The 22392-nt window shown below is 47.5% G+C and overlaps 1 protein-coding gene and 1 long non-coding RNA gene across 5 annotated transcripts in view; one reads left to right on the top strand and one right to left on the bottom strand.

The window, feature by feature from the left end:
- BACH2 (BACH transcriptional regulator 2) overlaps positions 1-12800 on the bottom strand; it is a 193742-nt gene extending 180942 nt beyond the window's left edge. For all 3 annotated transcript variants that reach the window (XM_075414359.1, XM_075414358.1, XM_075414360.1), the window contains exon 1: positions 12505-12800. The gene's annotated coding sequence lies outside the window, so the exon portion shown is untranslated. The remainder of the gene's footprint in view (positions 1-12504) is intronic.
- A 712-nt stretch (positions 12801-13512) lies between these two features.
- Positions 13513-21121, top strand: LOC142365771 (uncharacterized). Of its 2 annotated transcripts, XR_012766641.1 has the most exons (5): positions 13513-14058; positions 14465-14611; positions 15887-15969; positions 18181-18381; positions 18794-21121. It is a non-coding gene; the product is annotated as an uncharacterized LOC142365771 (long non-coding RNA). The 2 variants fall into 2 exon arrangements; XR_012766640.1 differs by lacking the exons at positions 13513-14058; positions 14465-14611 and having other exon boundaries at positions 14714-15969.
- Positions 21122-22392: the final 1271 nt, after the last annotated feature.

The following is a 22392-nucleotide window of genomic DNA, read 5'->3' as shown; positions in this document are numbered from 1 at the left end:
TACTTTTTTTTTTTAATTTAAAAAACAAACCAGAAAAGCAGCCCAAGGGGCAAGAGAGACCCCTCCACCCCATCCGTGCCCTTTCCCTTTCTCCCACCCCCGCCATGCACACCTACCCACACCTACGCAGTCCTGGAAAAAGGTTGTAAGCAGGGCATTAGCACTAGTGCGTCCTGGGTATCGGGAGCTGTGGGTTTGAGATTAAACAACCAGCAAAAGAAATTTCACCCCTTTGACCAGAATTTTCCACAAGCGATTGAACATAGGTTAGGAAAATAAAATTAAAAAAAAAAAAAGAGAAAGAGAGAAATGTCTACATTTCCTCTCACGCTCAGATGCAGCAGTATGGTTGAGATCACTCCTCTAAGATAAGCTAAAATTAGGGCAAAAGGGGCATGCGCCGAGTGCCTGCGAGAAGGGGCCCAGCCGCAGGGACCACTCTGCTGGGGACACTGGGACCCAGTGCATGGGCAGCAGGACCTGGCTCGGGGGCTCTTCTCCAGGCACCAGAAGGGCACCCTGCCTCCACCAGCTTCAAACACGTTGCTATCAGTATCTTCTCATCAGTTGTCAGCCCTTAAAAAAAAAATACCAAAAAACACAACACCATGCAATCCCTCTCCCCCTGAAAAAAAAACCCCAGCAGCCACAGAAGTTTTACCCCCGTTAATCCCAACTGAGAAAGCAGCACAAGGGCATCAGCGGGGCTCAGGGAAGGAAGACGTGTGGGATCTCTGCCGTTAGGAAAGCAACCCAAGGGTCCTCTGGAAACTCTTGGGGAGCTTTGCATATTCTGCAACAATGATTTTTCCTCCTTGAGCCGTTTCAGCCTCGCCAATACACTGGGGGAGTGGCCCATGGGTGGGGAAGGAGTTAAAAATGAAAACAAACACTGAGAAGCTATTTGTAAACTGTTTCATCATTTCAACTCGTGGTTTCATTAACTGACTGAGCAGCGCACCTGCAGAGCGAGTCGGGGCGGGAGACACCCCTCTATAAATACCCGGGAGAGCACTCGCCCGTCTGTGCCTCCGCGGGCACCACTCCGCGCGGGACGACGACACCGGCATACACGACTTCATGGGAATATCCAAAACTTTATGGTCAGGAGACTAATGAAAAGTGGAAGGGAAAAAAAAAAAATCCTTAGATAAAAATGCCCTGAATACGATTTCAGCTTTGCAACAGTCAACGCTGCCCTTATCTGGGTTTCAACAACTACAAGGTCCCAGGCACCTGGTCATCCCTCCTTCACCCCACAGCCTCTTAACCAGCCAAAGAGAGCAGCCGTGCCAGGTGTCAGACCAAGTACGGCTGTAAATCCTGCAGCCTCCTCTGCCCCGTCCAGGTGGCCTGAAACCCGGAGTGCCGAACCCGGTGATCAAGCAATCCCCCGAGCGCCGCACCCCACTGTGAAAGGCAGGTGCCCGTCTCCTCCGGCATCAGTTCAGCGCTCAAGGTCTCTCGCCCGGCGTTGACCGCCGGAGGTCAGGAGCAAAAGGCTGGAAGCAAAGGCATTCCTTACAGTTTTGGTTTACTTATAATCCAATAAAACAGCACAAATTCTCACATCTGGGTGGATTACTTCACTGAAAAACAAACAAAAAGCCCCATACCAAACCCCAAAACAGCTCCAGGCGGAGAATGAGCCATTGCTCGAGTCATACGCACATGGAGCGCGCCGAACCCAGCTGACAGCTGCACCGCCGACCTCAGCCCTTGCCCTTCTCTCCCTGCCCCAGAACTAGCAAGGAGGCAAGCTTCTTCATAATGCTCTGAAGGTTTAAAATCAGCAACCTAAAAGCCATGCTGGTGTGGGCACAGATCTTCTATGTGGGGCAGGGGAGAGTGGAAAGGGCTCGGCAAGTGATGGCTCCGCCGACTGGGCGCCCATGGCAGCTCCCTCTCCCTCGAGCACAGGAGAACCACAGGCACGGTCACCCGCACCACCAACTGCACGGGGCCACGGCAGGCAGCAGAGACGTCCCCGTTGGTTCAACACCTCCTAGAAATGTGGAAATTTTGATTCTGGAAAACCAGAGTGCAGTTTCATAATATGCTAATCTCACAGAGAGAGTTTCGCGAGCTATTCTGGTACAACTTTTGGGTCCCTCCATCTGAACTTCTGGGTCCCTCCACATGCAATCCTGTGCGGTTTAATTTTTCTGCTTGAAATCAGGCAGGGGAGCAGCAGTCATACAGGTTGGCTCCCGGATGCCTTTCAGCAAAAAGCAGGTGAAAGCTCTGCTCACACTTGAGCCAACTGAGAAGCAGACATATCCAAGAAAATTTTCAAATTCCAACACAGCATCAGTCCTGGAAAGTAAAGCTCAACAGCTGAAAACTGAGACCAAACCAGAAACAAGTAATTTCTGAAATGCAACTGCTGCAATCACTCTAAAGAGACAAGTGCATTAACTAACACCGCCAACGTGCAGGTAATCAGGACGGGCAAATCTCAAAGGCTGGTGCTCAAATATGCATCCCCAGTACAGCTGTTTGTCCAAAGCTTAACCAAACTATGCAAACCACACTGCGCTGGTGTGCAAAGTCAGGCTGAAAGGAAAAACCTTTCAGAAGCTGTAATTCTTCACACGGCAGGTGAACATGGGTATATGGAGGTTTCGGGTATTTACACGGACTGGAATTTGATTCTAGAACTGCAGAAACAGATATTTCCCTGCCTTTTCCTCAAAACCAAATCATTTTTGTCTTATTCTGGCAATAGCAGAGCACCACCACCTCCTGCTTCAATCCCACGACGCTGGGGCAGGAGGTGGCCACGGGCTGCCTACAGACCCTGCAACCAAAGGCTGTTCCTGCCCATCCGGGGGGGACACCTCAACACCATCCGCACCACAGGACAACCACACACAGAGATGGTGACGTCGCTGCAAGAAACGGAGGGAGGTCGCGGGGTGGGACACGACACACAGGTGCCCACGGAAGGAACGAGGAAGGTGTCGGACCAAGAGAGCCACTTTTAGCACCCGTGTTTACCACCTCCAGCTCACCCTACCCCCCGCGCGCACGTCCCCTCCCCGCAGCACTCCAGTCTCTCCCGCATTTTGAATTCCTTCGCTGCTGAGCGCGGTAGTCGGCCCTTTCATGTTATTTTAGAGCAGACTGTAAAGACTTTGGTCCTATAAAGTTCTCCCGTGACATTACTGACCTTGTTACTCTTTACACTACTCCAGTTTCCATAAAAAAGAAAACCGTAGTTAAAAAAGTCTGCAAGTGATTCAAACAAGTACTGTGTTCATCTTCAGAAACGTCTGGCATCGCCTTGAGATCAAAATATCTACCTGATCGCTACAGCAAGGCTTTATAGCTTCAAGTTCTATATAGATAACACTTCAACAGCACAATCTTTCTTTCCCCCCCCCACCAAAAAGAATAATGAAAAGCACCAGAAATATTTGCAGCAGACAGCTAATGCCAAGCCCAGCTTTCCTTGCAAGCTACTTTCATTAAATTAGCCTTGAGAACATCACAATTTGTTGAGGCAGGGAACAATATAAACAAAGTCGTGGCAGTCTGGGGAGGGAGCAAGGGAAATAAGGAGGCACTATTTATCTGTTGAAAGTAGGAGTTGCGAATAAAAACAAGCAGCATTACACTGACTAAGTAATACACGTGTAAAACGGATCTGGTGCAACCTTGAGTTTTGCTTTAATAACTTGGGCGAGACAAAACAATTGGACTGTAGCTGTACCGCACTGCATGCCAGACCTTGCTTGCTTTGATCTTACGGAATGGTAGAAATTTTGAAGCGAAAGTTTGGAGATGATTTGAATGATCCTCACAGCTTTTTAAGCTTGGAATTTGGTGGTTAGCACATTAAGCATTACTCACTTTTTGAACAAAGTGGAAAGTTAACACAAATTGGCAGATGACTAACTGTCCAAGAAGCAGATTACTGAATGAATCACTGACTCTACTTTTAGTCTAATAATAAGACAAATGAAGAGGAACAAGAAGGGGACAAAGACAAACAACAAATTTCCTTGCAGAGTACTTACATTTGCACTGCCCGTGAACTTCCAGCTACAACAAACTGTGCAACAATTTTATAATTTACCATCAGTTTTACATTCAGATTAGCCCACTGACACACCTCAAAGTCCAACAAGCGCACGGCCAAGCAGAACCTCCTGGGCTGCACCCAGCAGCACAACAGATTACCAGCTCCCAACTTCACCCTCCCATCATGAAGGACAAGATTCGACTTTCTCCTTCAGCTGAGCAAATTCAAGCTGATCACGGCTGCTCTGATCATCTGCTGAACCCGTTCCTCAGCATCTCTAAGTGCACATGCTTGCCATCATCCCCAGAGCGACAGAAGGTTGCAAGGAAAACCTGAGGGTCTAGGACTGCAGCCACCGGGCTCAAAAAACTCTCCACAGTCATCAGGTCCACTTGCCTCCTTAGCTACAACTTAGGTTTTAAATCTAAATTCACAAGAGCTCATCACAGCTGGGGGATAAGTGACATGACCAGGTCACATCAGGCCAGTGGCAACCAGAATCAGGTGGGAATAACAGATATTTGAATATTTGCAAAAGATAGTACTTTTGCATTTTGTTAACACAGAAGACTTGCTTGATCGAGTTCTGTTTTCCTCTAACGTTTCTTTCAATTGTCTGTTGCAAACACAAGCCAAAATTAAACGTCCCAAACCTCTCATTCCCTGGCAGCAAGCTCTTACTGCCAAGCTACAGGTTAGGCTGGGCACAGGCTGCTAACGGTCTTCTGCAGTACCACCACACTGCAAAAGCAAGATGAGAGTGACCTTCAGGAGATGGCGGACGATGCTGTGATGGTCACTGCACTTTGGGGGCCAGGAGCCCCATGGTCAGCTCTAGGTCTTTTAATAAATTTTGGTTTAACCTGATGCCTTACCCAGGTCCTTGCCAGACCCTGCAGTAAACTCCACCAGCAGAAAACTAGCCCTGCACATACAACGAACAACCTTCTGCCAATTTATCTCTCAGGGCTGGCCCGTTGTGGGATGGGACAGGTGGCAGGGCGAGTGCGGGGAGAGGAGAGGAAATGATGCAGAGCAGAACCGGAGCCTCAAAATTCCATAGCAACAGCGTCTGTTGCCCTTCACAGGTCCAGCCCTCAGTGATTCTGGACACAAGTCCCGTTTTCCGACTCAGCAGAGCTCAGAACACAGATGAGATTTAGACGCGTTATTCGTCTGTCATGACGCAGCCCTCGCGACACTTCCGATGGCAAGATTTTCTGAGGATGAGCTGAGATCAGAGCACGGAACCTACGTCCTCTCGAACTCCCAATAACCACTAACACAGTATTTTGCAGTCCTTACTGACCATTCTTCTGTGAACTTCAGTAAGAACTGTCCACAGACAAATCCCTTAAGATGGAAGTTGGCCTTTTCTGCTACACCGATCTGAAAATAGTAAAATCTCTCTTATTGTTGCCATGTAACAAACAACTGGATTTTCACATATTTCAAAGTTATATCTCCACAGGCTTCTGCGCCTCTATTTTTAGTGTGCCTCTCTCAGTAAGAAGCTACTAGACAAAGATTCTCCATCACATCCTGGTTGTACAAGAAACTAACAAACACATCCAAGGTATTTCAGCACAATCCAAATTAACCACATAAATACTTTTAAATATTTAGTGGTAAAAGATCCATGCTGACACTGGGGAATCTTGGATAGGTCTAGATTTACTGAGGATCTGCCCCAGCATGGATTTTGTAAAAAGCACATTCTACCTTTAAAATATAATAATAAGAAACAAAGAACGATCACATCCTTATAAGGAATAACTTACAAGTATAAATATTGTAACAACAGAGAAAGTAAAACACGGAGGTTTCATAAATGTTGGAGTTTTCACTCTAACAGCGAAGAAAAGCCTAGCTCTGACTCATTTATAGTCTTTAAATCTTGTAACAACACAGGCAACCTGCAAGGAGGCAGCAACACTGTATATTAATGCAGCAGATCAGGAGACACTGACTGGACTAACATTAAAAGCAGAATACCTTGCACAGAAGAATTACAATTTGATATACTGTAACAGCATGGAGGGCACGCTCCGCTTATACTAAAACAAAGTACCCTCGCTTTCTACAAGGTAGGGTTTCAAACAAAACGCAGTATGTGCCAGGGGTTGCTTTGTTGCACTAAACACAGGGCAGAGTCTTCAGAGAAAGATTTCAGCCTCATAGATAAACAGCTAAAAGGATGCCAGCACATTTGAAAACTATTACTTAAAAAAAAAAAAAAGGAGAGAGAAAGAGAAGAATGTAATAGATCACTTTCTGATTTGCCCTTTTTCAGTATCACTTTCAGTACTGGAAGACGTGCGTTTCCTCCTAGGTAATGACAGACACACCCTGCTGTTGTCGTTTGTTCTTCAGCTCCTGTTTTCCGTTTGCTGCGGAACCTCCGACCCCAGCTCAAACAGCACAGGTCACTCGGCAATCGTACTGTCCTCCCTTCACAGGCGTGGAAGAGAGGTGGAGAACAGCAGCTCGGCAAGACAGGCAAGACAGTTTGCCAAGCTTTCCCCCCACTCGACATAAATAGATTATGTTTTCCAGATGCGCACCTCTGACACCGAAGCTAAGCGTCGGCAATACTCACTGCGGTGAAACAGGAGCAAGTATCGAGGAGATGGGACGGGGAAAGATTTTAGCACCACAAGCAGCGGTACGTTTAGGTTTTTTTTGGAGGGTACGAGATCTTTCACCGTTGCACAGCAAATCACTAAAGCTTCCACAAGTTTTTTTTTTTTGTTGTGTTTTTTTTTTTTTTTAAAAAAAAAAGAAAAGCCCAAAGTAATATTTTCCAACCTTTCACTAAGAGTAGGGGCCAAAACCACACGTTTTAAAGGTCTTCCACAGTTTTATTATTAGAAGTAGAAACCCTACTGATACTGATGAGTCATCTGTATTGGCGGAAACCAAGAACACCCATTTTCTTCGTGTGTTACAAAGTTCTCAATGTGGTTTTCTATTCATTACTGGTCAAAGTAGTTGACTAAAAACAAAACAAGTGACAAGCACTCACCTTATTGTTATTAAAGCTTGCTTTATACCAGCTGATTTTGCTTACCACACTTTTAGAGATCACTTGTTTTCCGCCCCATTCCAAAAAGAAAATAAAAATACACAAAAGACAACTACGAATCTAAACTCCGTGACAGTAAAGCCAAAACTGCAGATGGATCATTTACTCCGCTTCTGCAAAGGCTTCTGTGAACGACTAAGAAAGGAAAAAGCAAGGACGGAAGAAAAAAACAACCACAACAAGAAGATCAGTTAAAAATCATCAGTCAGCAGAAGCTATCACTTCAGGATCCTTATGAGTAATCAGAATAGAGCCTATCAATAAAGAATCGGTTGTACAAGAGGAACGCAAGTTTTCATCTTCATGCAAATGAAGGAATCCTTTCACGCTAACGGCCAGCGTTATTGCCACACAGGAGATAAAAAACAGACTGACACATGAAAATTCTGATAACTAAAGATAGCTAAAACCAGGTTTTTAAAGTTTAATTGGAATTCCTTGCTGGCTTTTAAGAAGATTTCTGCCATAAAAAGGGGTGGAGGATATAAGACTGTACAGCTTGCCTTTGGCAAGGGAAAAAATACAATTCATACGCTGCACTTGACATATCCAAACTGGGAACAATGCCCAGGGGCATTTTTTTTTCCCTATAATGTCCCATTCACAAAAAAAAAAAAAAAAAAGAAACAAACTCCAGAGGTTTAGTCCTGCTGAAGACCCTCAGCATCTAGAGGCACTTCGAGCACAACCTCTGTAGCGGTGCAACGCGCTTCTGCTTTACCCTCTGCACCCAGCAGAAGAGCAGCTGGGCAAAATGACAGCGAATTTTGATATTCCTGGGGAAGGCACCCACAGCCAAGCAGTGAACGGAGAACTGAAAATAACCTTTGAACAACGGCTCGGCACCGACGGTCTCTCTGCCCGCGCCTCCCGTTGTGGCCAGTTTATAGCCAGGGTAGCTCCAAGCTGCACCAGACACGTGAGTCAGCAAGAGCAGCTCGTAGGAAACTGCTGACACGTTCAGTCGCTCACACAAACACCGAACACACCTACCCACTAAATAAAAAACAGGCTGCATGCAAATCGGGGGAAAGGAACACCTCCACACCTACAGTTCCTGTTTTCCTAGTTCAGGTTGAAATTTTAAAGCGATCACTAATAAAGAAAAAAAAAAAACAAAACACCACAACAAACCCTCAGCGGAGGTCAGCTATAATAAGTAGCTATGATTAAGTCTCAAGGGTCATTTTGTTTATTTAAACAGACGTAACCGCTTTTCCTCTTTTCAAAAAACAAAATTGCTGCTCCACAGCCCAGAAGCCCTGCCCGGTGACACGCAGTAAATAGTTCTGTTTTTCTTAGCAGGGAGACTCCTTCTGAACCGATGCACCAAAACCCTTCTACCCATCACCACTGTCTGAGTGTTTTCAAAGCTCAGGAGCAAAACAAAGAAAAAGAAAAAAAAGCTTCCAGCTTCCATTTCCACTCCTACTAGGGGTAAACTGGAAATTCCCAGGTTTTTCATTCCTAACAGCTTTTCAAGCATCTGTTCAGTTGACACAGCAGAGAAAGTTGTATGCAAATTACAGGTCTTGGGAATATATCTGGGAGGATCTGACCCTTTTAGGTCACCTTTCACACTAAAAAGAAGAAGAAAACAGCGTACCTCAAGCCTGGGTCCCTCTTGCCCCTGCAGTCACCACCACCACCTCCTCCTCCTCCTCTCACTCCTCCGAGGCACCGCATCTACAGCGTCCCAGCTGGCTCTGAGGGCAAGTTTGCACCAAGCAGGTGTAAACAGCCACAGGGCAGTGGAGGCAGAGGAGCCCGGGGAGGCATGAGGGGTCACATACAGAGGGGCTGCACATCTGGCAGCCCCCACCCATGCAGGAGCTGCAGCTCGGCCCCTGCCACATCAGGAGCTTGTGTGGGCAACCTGCTTCAAGCCAAAGGGGGACACGTCCATCGACCTGCTGAGATGTCAGTGCGGCGCAGCTGGTGTTCTTCAGGTTGTTGCTGCGGCTCTTTCTGCATAAAGATCAGTACAATCAAGCAGAAGAGTCTTCCAAGCCCAATTTTTGACAGATCGAAGTTCTGCCACACGTGTAAACTTATAGCATAAAGGTTTTTCCAAACTTACTCCCTCCTTCCTTTTTATTTACCTGCTCCGAACATGTGGTTGCTCTTTGATCAATACCATTAGTAACTCGGGAGCTCTGAGTCCATCACTGGCCACAAAGGCATTTGTATGCATTCCCCTGCTTGCCTGCTTTAAAATTATAATTCACAGTCCAAGAGTGGCACAGTAAGCAGCGCTTTTTTCAATCCACTACAAAGATGTTTCCGCCTAACTAAAAAGCAAAACAAACACATTGCAACTCAGCTGGCTGCATTCATACATTTTACATCGTCTTGATGCAAGCTTCAAACGAACGCGTAATATTCAGGCAGCTGCCAAGGTTAATGTCTTTTGGCTGAATTTAAAAGAATGATGACCATTTTTTTGTAGAAAGCTGAATAAGCAGTTTGAGGACTATTCTGGAAAACCTGAAGTTGCTACTGCAGGTAGAAATCTACTGTCCATTCAGCTACTACAGCAAAGCCATCCAGGCACCTCCTCAAATATCTGTAAAGAACTGCAGTATCAGACAGACGCTCTCCCACATTCTCTTAAAGCATCTGTAGTCAGCAGGAACACTGAAAGCAGCTGGACTAACTCGGACTTCAGTTTAAATCCAAATTTTCATCAACACATTAATGGAACGATTGGTATATTTCCCCTAACACAGCTCAACTCAAAAACCACCAATATACAGCCATCACACCCAAAGTGAGCTGGAAATTCAGACCCAGAGGTGAAAGACGGAAGCATGCATGCCCTCAAATGTTAAGTCAGACCTGCTAAACACTACAGGTACGTTCACGCAACTTGTAAACTGAGAAGCCATGCAGAGAGCATTCATTCCTTTGAGTAAAAAGGCATGGACCTTCTGATTTGAATACACAAACTGTGTTCATACTACCTAAATTAAAATCACAAAAGACTCTGTTCACGTCACACAATAAATGCTATTCGATTTACACCAACATTTTATTAAACATGTCATTACTACCAAAATGACTACTTTGCATATATTAATGCTACACATCTCATTTTTCAGCTTAGTGCCATAAACATCTCTCAGCTACACCCAAGAGACCTCTTCTTCATCTGTGCGTATGTGAAGTCCTAGCCAAAAAGAATGTCACAGGCACACAATGAAAAAACACTTCTTTCTATTCTTCTTGGATTTTTTTTTTTAATGTGATTGCTCTTTTTTTTTTTATGGCTGGTGATATTTTTAGAGAAAACCTTGAGGAAAATAACTAATTGGCAATCATACTGCAGCCTCGTTAAGAAAAACAGCTATTGCACTTCAGAAAATCAAGCAGTGAAAGTTATAAAATAAGCAAGGGTGAGCAACTTCGGTCACATATTCCACACAACACATCATCTAGACGGGGTTTTATTTTCAGCTCCCTTTGTCATTAATTACGCACACGCAGAAAGATACTCAAGATTGCTACACAGTACGGAGATTTCATAAAACTGGTTAATTTCAGCCAGTCTCTGAGGCCTTCTACGATGTCGAATTTCCACCTTAGGAGCGCCATGTCAATGCCTATTTATGGGGGTTTGGACCATTACTCTAAGCTAGCAGCTCAGCTGCTGTCTGTAACTTTCCTTCGTGCCCAGCACAGACGACCAAATAGCCGTCGTCTTCTCGCTGCAAAACGAACAACCGAAAGCAAGGAGGGAAGGAGAGGAGGGCATCTCACCCACACCACCGGCGCACCCCGCCAGCGTGCACGACATCAATACCAGCAGATGCTCCAGATGTGCCTCCAGCTCAGAAAAGGACTAGGAACACTTGTCCTAGCACTGTTTCCCAGCATCAGATGTCCAGGCACAAACAATTGCTGATGATTAACCAGTTGGGATCTGTCAGCGCGTGCATCGGCTGCGCGCGCCTTTCCCATCCGACCTTCACAAACGTTGAAAGTTTTCAAAACAGGGGAGTTGTCTGAGCACGGATTACACAGCAGAGCTGCCCAGAAACGCAGAGGATCTCAAAACACCCTGACAACCACCCTACGTGCAAAATCACTAGGGTCCTTTCTTGCCCACCTGACAGCTCAGCGTATCAACGTGCACCTGTCTGAACGGCTCGCCCGGTGTTACAGAGCGAGCTAACAGGGAAACCAGACCTATGGTCCTGATTTTTCAACCCTCCACACTTCCAGTTAGCGACGGCTTCCTTCCGTTCCTCGCAGAGCGCCTTCAGAACAGCCTCTGAAGCCGGAGGGTCAAACGTGACCAGCGACGCTGAAAGTGCAGGTTCGGCACCGCGCAGGGAAGCACCGCGCCGACCCATTCCGCTGCACAGGCGCTCAGATCCCAGCGGCAGGGGCCAGGCAGGCGGACGCAAAAGGCAACGCGGGCTTTCAGAAGAAAAAGCTCCACGTCTGGAGTGGAATTTTATTTCTATCTGTCAGACAGACTGACACTCTGGACCCTCAAACCACCGGTTTCAGGCTGTCGCGACAACAGCTTAGCACACAACCCCACCGCTTTATTCCATCCGTCCCACCAAGCGCAATTATCTGAAACTTCAGCGTTCGCACACCTGAAGGAGTCGGTTTACCCAAGCCCCACCGCCACCCCCCCTCGAGCTGCAGGGCATTCCACCACCTACAGCAGGACCTCAGGCAACTCCCCGCCTGGGGGAAAAAAAAAAAAAAAACACCCGGCTTGTTTCCAGCTCTGGCCTCAGAACGCCAAATTAAGACAGGCGCGAGTCCGGCGGAGGCTCCGAACTCTTCGAACGCGGGGCTTTCGCCACCAAAACACCGACCCGGCTCCCACCGGCGCCGGCGGCCACCCCGCAGCCCCCCGACCCTCTCCCGGCGTCCGAAGGAGCGCTGCCAGCAGGACGCCTTTACCGCCCAAGGCGGTTTTCGGCGGGGCTCCGGTGCGGGGTGACGGCGGCCCGGCCCCGCGCGGCGGGAGGACACGCGCGACCCCCCCGGCCGACACGCGACGTTCCGGCGATCCAAGAAACTGCCACCGGAGTTCACGCCGTGCGCCGCCGGCACCCCCCTCCCCCTCCGAACCCACAAAACCGCGGACACGCACACGCACACGCACACACGACACGACACGCGGGGGCCCGCTCCCCGTTACGCAACGCGCGCGTTTCCCACGTGAAGGAATCAGCCCGCGGCCGCCCCGGGGGTGCAGCCCCCCCCCCCCCCCCCCGGCTATACCCCGCGCAACAGCTGCTCGGGAGGAGGGGGGGGGGGGGGAAAACACGCAGCCGCCCCCCCTCCCGCGTCTAGCCTGCCCCCAAACTTCGCCCCCCCCCCCCCCCTTCCCCGTCGCGGCTGCCGACCGCGGACCAGGCGCACTCACCTCGCCTCCGCGCAACTTTCGGGGGGGTCCCCCCGGCTCTCGCTGCGGCCTCGGTGGGGGGGGTGAGGGGGGTGAGGTTGGGGGGGGGGGAGGCTGTTACGGCTGAGGAGGTTTGGGGAGGGGGGGGGGTGGGGGTTTTGCTCTCGTCGCTGCCGCCGCTGTTGTTTCGGGAATTGTTATTAATATTTGTCCGAGGTCAGAAACCTGCACCCTCCCCCCCCCCCCCCAAAGGTAAAAAAAGAAGCACCCCCCGGCCCCAGAGGCTCATCACATGGCGATCGCTTTGAACCAGCTGCTCCCGGAGCCAAAGTCTTGCGGAGAAAAATAAAGGGGGAAGGGAGGGAGGGGAGGGAGGGGGCTGGCGGGGGGCCGGAGGAGGAGAGAAAGCCGCAGCGGAGGGCGGGAGGACGGCGGAGGGGCGCGGGGGGGGAGCGGGGCCGGCGGCGGCCCGGCGAGGGCGGAGGTGGGGGGCGGGGGCGGGGGTGGGGGTACGGCGGCGCTCGCGCTGCTCCCGCGGCCGCTGCTGCCCGGCTCCGCCGCCGCCTCGCGCGCCCCGGCCCAGCGCCGCCCCCGCCCCCTCAGTCGCTACATTGTTGACATTCGCAGGCTGACATCATCCTCCCCGCCCCGCCGGCCGCTCCATTCACAACAACGCTACGCCAACGGCGCAGCGCCCGCCGCCGCTCCCCCGCCCCGCCTGCCCGCGGCCCCTCGCGCACGGCCGCTCCGCCAATGAGCGGCGCCGCTGGCGTCCCGCCCGCCCCGCCCCCTCGGCCGGGAGCGGGCGGGGCGCATGCGCGGAGCGGGCTCGCCCCCCTCCCGCGCATCCCAGGGGGGCGTGCGCGCGTGCCTGTGTGAGTGCGGGTCTCGCGCCGGCGGCCGCAGGGGTCTCTGGGAGCCGTAGTCTGCCGCTGGGCTCCGGGGGTCCGGGCATGGCGGCAGGGGCGGCGGCGGCCCGAGGAGGCCCGGCGGCGCGGTCCGTCCCCGCCGCGCCGGCGACGGAGGGGCGAGTGGGTGCGTGGGCCGGGCGGGCACCTCCCCGGGTGGGGCCGGGTTCCCGCCGCCAGGCCCGGCCGCGCTGAGGACGGGCGAGGTGTCGTCGCCTGAGGGGTGGCTGTGGGCAGAGAGCGCGGTCGGCAGGGAGAATACCCGCCCGGTCACCCCTCGCTGCCGGCCCAGCCCCGGTGTCGATCCGGGTGATATTTCACACTCTCGGCCCCCGGAGAGGCCTCACCCTGCCTCCCCTGCCGACCCAGCAGTCGTGAGTCAGCCCTGCCGAACATCACAGGAACAGGCGGCTGCTCCCCAGGTTGGAAGCAAAAAACAAAACCCCGTCAGAGCTTCCCAGCGCGACAGGGTTGTTGGTCCTTGGCCTCGTCTCGGTGGGTGCGAGGTGCCCGCCTGCCAGCCCCTTCCCGCCCCGAGGCTCGGTGCCGTCGTCCCGCTCGCCACGTGGAAGGCCGCGGTTCCTACGGATTGCCCTGGTGCCAGCAGCCAGCGCTTCCAGGCGAGACCCCGAGTGCCACCGGGCACGAATTGCAACTGGGAGAACCGGTAAATGAATAAACGGCCTTCCGCGGGCCCGAGTTACTCAGCCAGGCTCGGGCAGAAAAACGTGAAGATGGAAGGCGGCGGATAAAAAGGAAAGTTAGAAAATAAGTGATTCACAATAGGGGCTGTGGGTGAGATTATCTCTGGAGACATCTCTAATTAAAGGGCGTTGGATAACTAGAGGGTTACATTTTCCTGGGTCAGTGGTCTTGAAAAAGAAATTGCAGTTGCAGTAAATGTCAATAAAGATTGATGGTGACCTACTGCTAACAAAAGCGTGTTCAGTAATTAACATGTGCATGTTTGTTATTTTTTCTGTGCTTATGTCGGTTTTTATTGTGCATTTTCATCCTCTGTTTCCCCCTTTCGCTCCAGGCAGACGATGTATAGTGTTTTCCGTATCTTTCAGAAAGGAGCAGTATCTGTGAAGTAATTTTGCTGATGTCTTCTCCTGAAATTGCAGCAGCTGCGTCAGGCTACCTGTGTTTTCCAAGTCTGCTAAGCTACAGAAAACTGGGCAAATGCCGTGTGCCAACACAAAATCAACTCCTCGCATGTAACGACAAATACATTGTCACTTCTCAAAAGCATGGTTCTCCCCTGGCTTGCATTTTGCACGGTTGTCCGCTTGTGTAAAGTGAAAAGCATTTTAGTTCGGCAGCATTTTACCCCTGCTTTTCCTAGCTACATGTGGCTGCAGAACAGCACCCCGCTGGAGGATTTGACTCATAAACATCACTTTCCCTTTCCAAGTAATGTTCGTATAAAGCCTTGCTCGCAAGTGCCATTTAGGTTCTGGTGCTGCAGACATACAGAGTGTTAGGCACGTGAAAAGTCCCACAGTGTGTAAGGGGACCTGTCATCGTGTTAAACGCTAGCAGGGCTGAGTCTTCTTGTTGCCTTGTTTTTCCTAGAGACACAAAAATAATTTGGTATTGGCGTGAGAGATAAAAATACTGTATTGGGAAGGATGGAGAGATAAAAATAAGCCATGCAGCATGTGTAATGCTTTAGCTAGCACACTACGTGCCCATTGTGCCGCTGCATTCAAAGTGCACGTATTCTGTTATTTACAACACGCTACAGGAGATACGGCTCCAGGTAGTCAAAGCTGCCCAAATGGAAAACTCAACAAAGCACTCTGCATAAACCTCGGCGCGCATTTCTAAAAGGCACAATAGCGGCCGTTTATCTCACTGGCCGACGTTTTTAAATGAATGTTACTATTTGGCTTAAAGGAAGCATAAAATGAAAATGTCCATTTTAGATTTTATAGTTCTGTTTACTCTGTGATAAAATTTGCAGTGACTTCAGTGGGAACCAGATCACGCTTGTGCAGGACGAAGGTCGGCACAGAGTGAAAGAAGCTAGAGCTGAGCAGGGACTGGGCTTTCTGAAACCTCACCAAGAAGCTCTATGCAGCTTTTGGTACCCAAATACTATTGATAGTTTTGTGGCCAACTCACAATGGAAGGCAGAGTTCCGATTCCTGTGTATCAGTCAGATCATGATTTTGTGATGGTCGTTACAGCTCCATATAACACTAGAAAAGTGGGGGAAATCTAAACAGAGCTGATTTCCAAAGACAGTAGGAATGTTACACTAGACAAATGAAAGCTACTGTTTAAAAATGCTATGTTTATATCATGTGTGCTACATTTTAATGCATTTGCTTCCCAATTCATTCCCAAAACTGCTTATGTTCCCGCAACAAATCCACTCTGATCCGGTTTCCATTGCAATCGACTATCTTCATGTCATGCGGTGATTTTGCTGTATGTAACTATTTCTGGACCGTTTTTCTTGAAGTACAGCCAAACATATATTCCAGACAAATATGAATTATTGGAAGAGACGTCATGCATGGTCTCCCAGAATAATCCACAATTTGTTGAGCAACGACACCAAAATAAGGTAAGAATAAATGTGAAGAGGTACAGTTTAGAAGTTACCCCAGGAATACTTGAGAGATAGCTCGCCGTGAATGCTGCAACGCTGTCCTCGAGCAAAGGCTACAGCCACACACTCAACGACTCCTTTTAGCTCAGCTCTGTGGGCAAATTTCCAGGTCACACATTACCTTTACTAATGTCTTAATTAGGTGGTTTCCCCACGCCACCATGACTTCATCCCTTTAGAGAGGACCGCCTGGTCGAGCTTACGGCACCTGGCCTACTTTTCAGTGTTTTCTTTGTGGGTAACACAAAACTTTCCAGAATATTTGAATTGTGAATATCTATTTCAGTCATATTTCATATGTAAATTTAGAAGATTTTAAATGGAATCCAATATTGTAAAACATGTCCTAACATCCCTTTCTGAGATCTTATTTGCATATCAATCTCTGAAGTTGAATAGTCTTAATAGTGCCACTTGTTGGAGAGCTCTGTGCATTGCAAGGTATTTCAATCACCTATTTGTGAAAACAAATTGCTTTTTCCTGGTAATAAGTAATTCCCAGTTTGAAGTGCTACGGGAAGAGGTGAAAGTACCGCAGGGAACAGCTTTTGTTGCAGTCTCGGCTTCAACCACGCTCACCCGATGACGCTGTGAGTGAGCAACACGTTAGTGGACCCTGTGCAGCTTGATCTTTACAATGGTAATGAATGAGTGAAAAAGGAAAAATAAGGACAAACCTTGCTGTTTTTAATTGAGGAAATTGTAATTTCCTTCCAAAGTACACGTTACCCTGCGGCATTCGAGTGAAAAAGATCAGCTTTCCTGGATAAGCCCAGGTCCCGTGCACAGATCTAAGTCATTATTGATAATTATCACATATTCTCCTGGGCTGTGCAGGTAGAATTCATGAAATTGCATCATTTTCTTTGCAGTGATTAAGAAATTCACAGTTGATTACTGATTATACCGCAGGCACGGTGTGTCTTTTCGCAGCCGGGTTCCAGCACACCCCGGGTGCGTTGTGTTTCCAGGAGCGCTGACAGTATGAGCAGCACGCCCTGAGTCAGTGGCTGTGACGGCTGCAAAGGAGACATTGTCATGGTGCGTGATATCAAAGATCCACAATGTAATGTCTCCGCAGCGTGGCTTGACATCGCATCAAAAGCTCCACAAAGGAACCTTTGCCATGCACAGAGTGTCAGATCTCTGGCATGATATTTTGAGGAGCTGGTGAGATACCATGTTTGAAATATATTGAAATATTAACAAAGTGTTGTTGCTGGGACTAAAATTCTAGTGCCAGGAAGCAAGGAGGCAAAAAAATGGCAGGCACTGACCTTTGAAAAAATAGATGCAGATAACATAATAAAAAGGGAGTTTAAGGAGCTGTTGACTTTGTATGTCAAGAAATCGAGGCTCAGGAATGATTAAGGTTTATGCATTACGTCCAAAACATGTTCTGGGTCATGAAGTCAAAACATCTTCTCTGCTATTTATTGAAAAAAGTGAACCGTTCAGATCACCTGTTTGCTGGGGTTGACAGACTTCAGTTTGACATGTAGTAATTTGGGAAAAGCATTTGCAACACCTATGCTAGGTAGATAGGGTGAAGGGCCGAAAGATTGATCTTTCCATTGGTTCTACAAGAGCTCGCATTTTGTCAGCCCCAGAGCAAACACAACCCTAACAGCCTTCTGGTGTCTTGAAGTTCAGTGCCATAAGAGACAGTCCAGATACAGCCCACAGCAAGTCCTGGAGAGACCCAGGGAGTCTAAGGCTTTGTCCTTGCCCAATTTGTCTTTAAGTCGGTGCTGCCTTCTGAGATCTTAATCAGCTCTGTTACTGCTTTCATATTTTTTTTTCTACTTAGTATGTTCATTATTATTTACAATTTGTGAGTAGCACTGTAGAATTTGCATTTAGAATTGTATTTTAAAATATAATGTAAAACTATGTTATTTTTTTTAACATTCTAAAGGTCAAATCTGGCAAATTCCCTGATTCTGCAGGTCAGGATGATCCCAGAGTCTGTTTCCAAAAGCAAGGACATCCATAATGACATGTTTAAACCTCAGTTCATATTCCCCTATCACTAAAAATCAGCGCAGGCAAATCAGCTCCAAAAGTCATTTGAGGGCAATTGTGGACAAAGCTCAACCTTGTTTTAGCTCAGCTTGCTCAAAAGCCTTGTAATCCATTTTTTTCAACAACCCTCTGTCTTTACAGTTATCCAGAAAAGTGGAAACATCTGCAGCAAACCCTGAGAGTGCAGACAAAGCATTTGCCTTAGCAAGGGATGCCCAAGAGGGTTAGAAGAAAGCACTGCTGAGGGACGGAAAACGTCTGGGACTGGAGAACAAGCAGGGCACGTGGAGGTTAATCTGGATGCGACGGAGCGGTGTTTGTGCTCTAGATGGCAAATAGCAGGTGGGAGGCTTTTTCCATTCAAGAGTGCAGAGATATTTCCGAGCAGTCTAAGTCCCAGTTCTGATGTGGCACAGGACCCCAGTAATCTGGCAAGATTTAATTCCAAGTCATGATTTTGGGAAGGAACAGAAGATGGGTGAGGAAAAAAAACCACGGTTCCCTGGGGAGAAATTACTGTTTCTAAGGAGTCTTCTACTCCACATAGTGTTTAACATCAACGAGATTTTACGCACATGCACCAGTGGCTGACTAGACCCAAATCCATTAATTAGAGTAAAAGCCTTTAGGTAATTATTACTCACAAACAAAGATACTGAGCTGGTAACAGCTCTGACTTTCTAGTGCTCGTGATCCTCCTTTCAGTCGATAACTGTAACGGAGGTTTCGTGCAAATAAATTTCTTTCCTTCCAGGCTGGACTGTGCAGCCACAGCCCAGGACATCTTGCTGTCGTCATAGGAGAGTCGTGAGGAGTTTCTTCAGAACTGGCGGTGGTGGTGGGGTGTACGACTGGATGCCCAGCTGCCACTTCTGCCTCTGGCCATCTCTCGCTTGATTTTACTTCTAGCTCTAATAGTAGCCAAATAATTTGGGACCCCAGTGAATCTGTGGGTTTCTATTCACTTAACTAACATCTCTTCGATTCATTTACTTCTCACATCAATTGCTTTTGCTTTGTTCAAAAAGGCTGCGGGATGTTCTTGCGCTTTAAGCAAGGACCAGGACAGAAAATAATGTTTCTGTAAGAGTGAACATAGCTGTTTCCATGCAGAGGGATTTATAACCTGCATTCATATATTTTTTGATTAATAGATAGCGTTGCTGAAGTGTTAGCACTTAAGGCAGAGGTCAAGTCTCTGTTATTTTTCTGTCTCAGAGGTGAAAGCAGAGTGCATTGGCTTGCAGCATGTGTGTGATTCTCTTTTTTGTAGCTGCGGCAAATAATTGTGACCCCTGATTACTGAAGTGATTTAAAAATGCTCTTTGCTATGTTAACTTGAAGTCATGAACTACAAAGCTCTGCTGTGAATAGCGTATGAATAGAAAAGGGACTCTGCTGGAACTTGCTGTTATGTTTGAAGTTGGTAGAAACTAAAGATGGAAAAGACCCACTAGTTCACTGAACTAATTCATTGCACATGCAAGACAGAAACTCCTTGCACAGTGATATCCTTCCTACATTTTCTCAGGAAAAAGCAAACATGTTGAGATGTTTCTGGAGAAAATACTTTGACATGATGCAATCCATTAGGATGTCTGCATTTTGACCTGGTCTGCCAGCTAGGTAATTTTTGCATCAAATTTGTGGTGTCAGTTGCAGAATGACTAAAAAATTAAAGCTTCATGGAGACCAAAGAGGATTTATTCTGTATTTCTCTTTCCTACACTGAAAGGAAAAGTTAACTCCATAGCTGCTGCAGTTCTGGTGTTCTTTGAAGGATTGTCTGTTTACTCTAAATGTAAATGTTGTGAAAACATATATGAAATGCAAGGCTGATACGATTTTTTTTTTTTACTTTTAAATAGAAGTCCAGCAAAACATTTTTTAACAACTGGCAACCTGTGATGTCTGAAATTCACATAATGATATGAATAAAAGCTTGAAAGCAGTCAGTAAAGAAAAAATAATTGGTCGTATTTGGTGCTTGTCCCAAGCACAAAGAAAAAAGAGTAAACAAAGGCTGCAAAGAGTGACAAGCACATTCCATGTGAAGAAATTTCAGTTGTCTAATAGTTGAGCTTCATTTAATTTAACTAGACACGTAGGCCAAGAAACCTTTCTCTTGTTTTTGTTAATGGACTTTCATGGGAAGCTGATAGAGTTCCTCAAAGGAATAGACTTGCTAGCTGCAATTTATGTATGGTACAGCCTACTTTTGTCTTTAGCTTATGAAATTTGGTCTAGTTTGTCATGACTACTTTCTTTGTTAAAAGGTAAAATGCACATTGGGCAAATGTTCTATGGCAATTTGCATAAAAAGTGATGACAAAGAGCAATTAATTCCTCATTATTATGCAATGAAATGCTACTTTGCTCGTAAGTGACTGTAGAGGAGGGTTTTTTCTCTGTGTGTAAATCTGTTGCGGCATTGTTCTAAAAATAGTACTTAAGAGCCCTCTGCACTCTTTATAAATCAGGGTCTTTGACACTCCATTCGATTCTCCGTGGAGAGATTTTTCTCACACATGCTGAACACTACAAGGATCGCCCCAAATGTTCATCACAATAATAAGCATCAGAATTTGGTTAGATAAAGCAAGATAGAGGAATTTAATATTTTGTCAAATTAGATCTCTATCCTTTTTATCTGGAGATCAGTATTCAAAGTACACTCAGATCACACACAAATAGAAATATATTCCTACCACACACAGCTAGTCTGTACAGAACAAAGAGTCAAGATATCGTTTTCTATGAAGGCTTGATTCTGAGTACAGATTTCATTACCGGCTCACCATAGGATAATGAAATTCCTTCAGGGCAAAGATGAGGTACATCAAAGCGGCAGCGTGGAGAGGCAGACTTTGTTAGTGCATGCTCTGTCACCTGCATTACTGGTCCTTGCCTGCCTTTAATTTGTAAGGAAATGCTAGTAATTCAAACCCTTTTACTGGAGCAACTTATATTTATATATATACACGCATACATGTATGTGTATGGGCACACACACAGAGAAATACATGTTTTTCAAAATACAAAACCTTCTGGAAGTTACGTGACTTCTTTTTGCAGCTGAAATGGAACACAGAAAATAATTAATTTCTTGCTAGCAGAAATGACCCACGCAGGTCCTAAAAGCATCTTTGCGTTGAGTAAATAAATGCTGTCTGCACCGTGTAGATAAATAGCCCTTCATGCAACTTTGCCTTTTTATTTCTGTAGCAATTCGGAGAGACTTTAGTGCTTATGGAAATGAGAGGCCGATGTTCGCTAAGACCAGGAGCTGCGGAAGACATGAATCACCAAAGTTTTCCCACAAAGCTTTGCCAATGTGGGAACAAAAGTGTTGCCCACAGCAGCACATCGCGGGGCTATCGAGTCCAGCATCCCGCCTCTGGCAGCGGCCGGTAACTGATGCTTCAGAGCAAATCAAAACCACAGCAAGCACCTAGCTAATTATGAGATGCTGTGCGTAGAGGAAAAAAAGGTTGATCCTGACTCACAAGAGAGCAGTTTATGCCCTGAAGCGTGAGGTTTGATATCCCTTGTATCCGTTTGCTTAGCTCACACAGTTGCAAATACTATTTATGCTTAAAAGAGCTTCTAATCCTCTCTTGGATCCTAATCAACAATCCGCCTCAGTAACCTGAGTTACCAGCAAGATCTTGGGGCTGAGCACGCACTGCGTGGAAGCTTTGTGCTTTGCTGGTTTAGGGAAAGTTTTCCAGCCTTGGCCTAACACCCACTGCCCTGAGGAGCAGACCTAATTGTCTAGATGAAAAATACCCAAGCCACCACTCCCTTCCCCTTGAGCCCTCCCTAACTGAAGCAGCTAATTCTTTCCCACCCCTTGCTTGCAAAACCATTGCTTTGGGTAGATTTCTGTCTCTGGCACAGGGCAGTGGCTCCTGCTTTCTATCCTTCTGAGCATCTCACCTGGGTAGGAGAGGTCTGCCTGCAGGCAGGGGATGCTGCCTGGCCATGCTGCCACCCACTGTTGCAAAGGAGAGGGCAGTGACAGGCAGAGGAACAGGGCAGAGGAGAGGCTCGCAGAAGCCAGCAGTGATGCCAGCTCCTTTCTGCTCTTCTAGCATTTCCTTGTGAAGTATCAGGAGCTCTACTCAGGCTACTCCGTGGAAACATGCAATGCTTGTGAAACTCCTGCTCCTTCCCAGCCTACTCCTGGGCAAGAATGCAAGCAACGTTTTCAAATCATCCTTTGCTGACCTTGAATGGCCTTGAGCATCATTGCCGAGTGGTCCTGGCTCCATTACAGCGGAGCAATAATTCTCTTTGCGCTCTCTCCATTGAGTGTGGGTTTCTTCTTCCTACATCTCAAAATGGTTGTTT

Source organism: Opisthocomus hoazin, chromosome 2 (assembly GCF_030867145.1).
Source record: "Opisthocomus hoazin isolate bOpiHoa1 chromosome 2, bOpiHoa1.hap1, whole genome shotgun sequence".
Lineage (NCBI taxonomy): Eukaryota > Metazoa > Chordata > Aves > Opisthocomiformes > Opisthocomidae > Opisthocomus > Opisthocomus hoazin.
The sequence above is the reverse complement of the archived record's forward strand: the minus strand, read 5'-3'. Positions and strand labels throughout refer to the sequence as shown.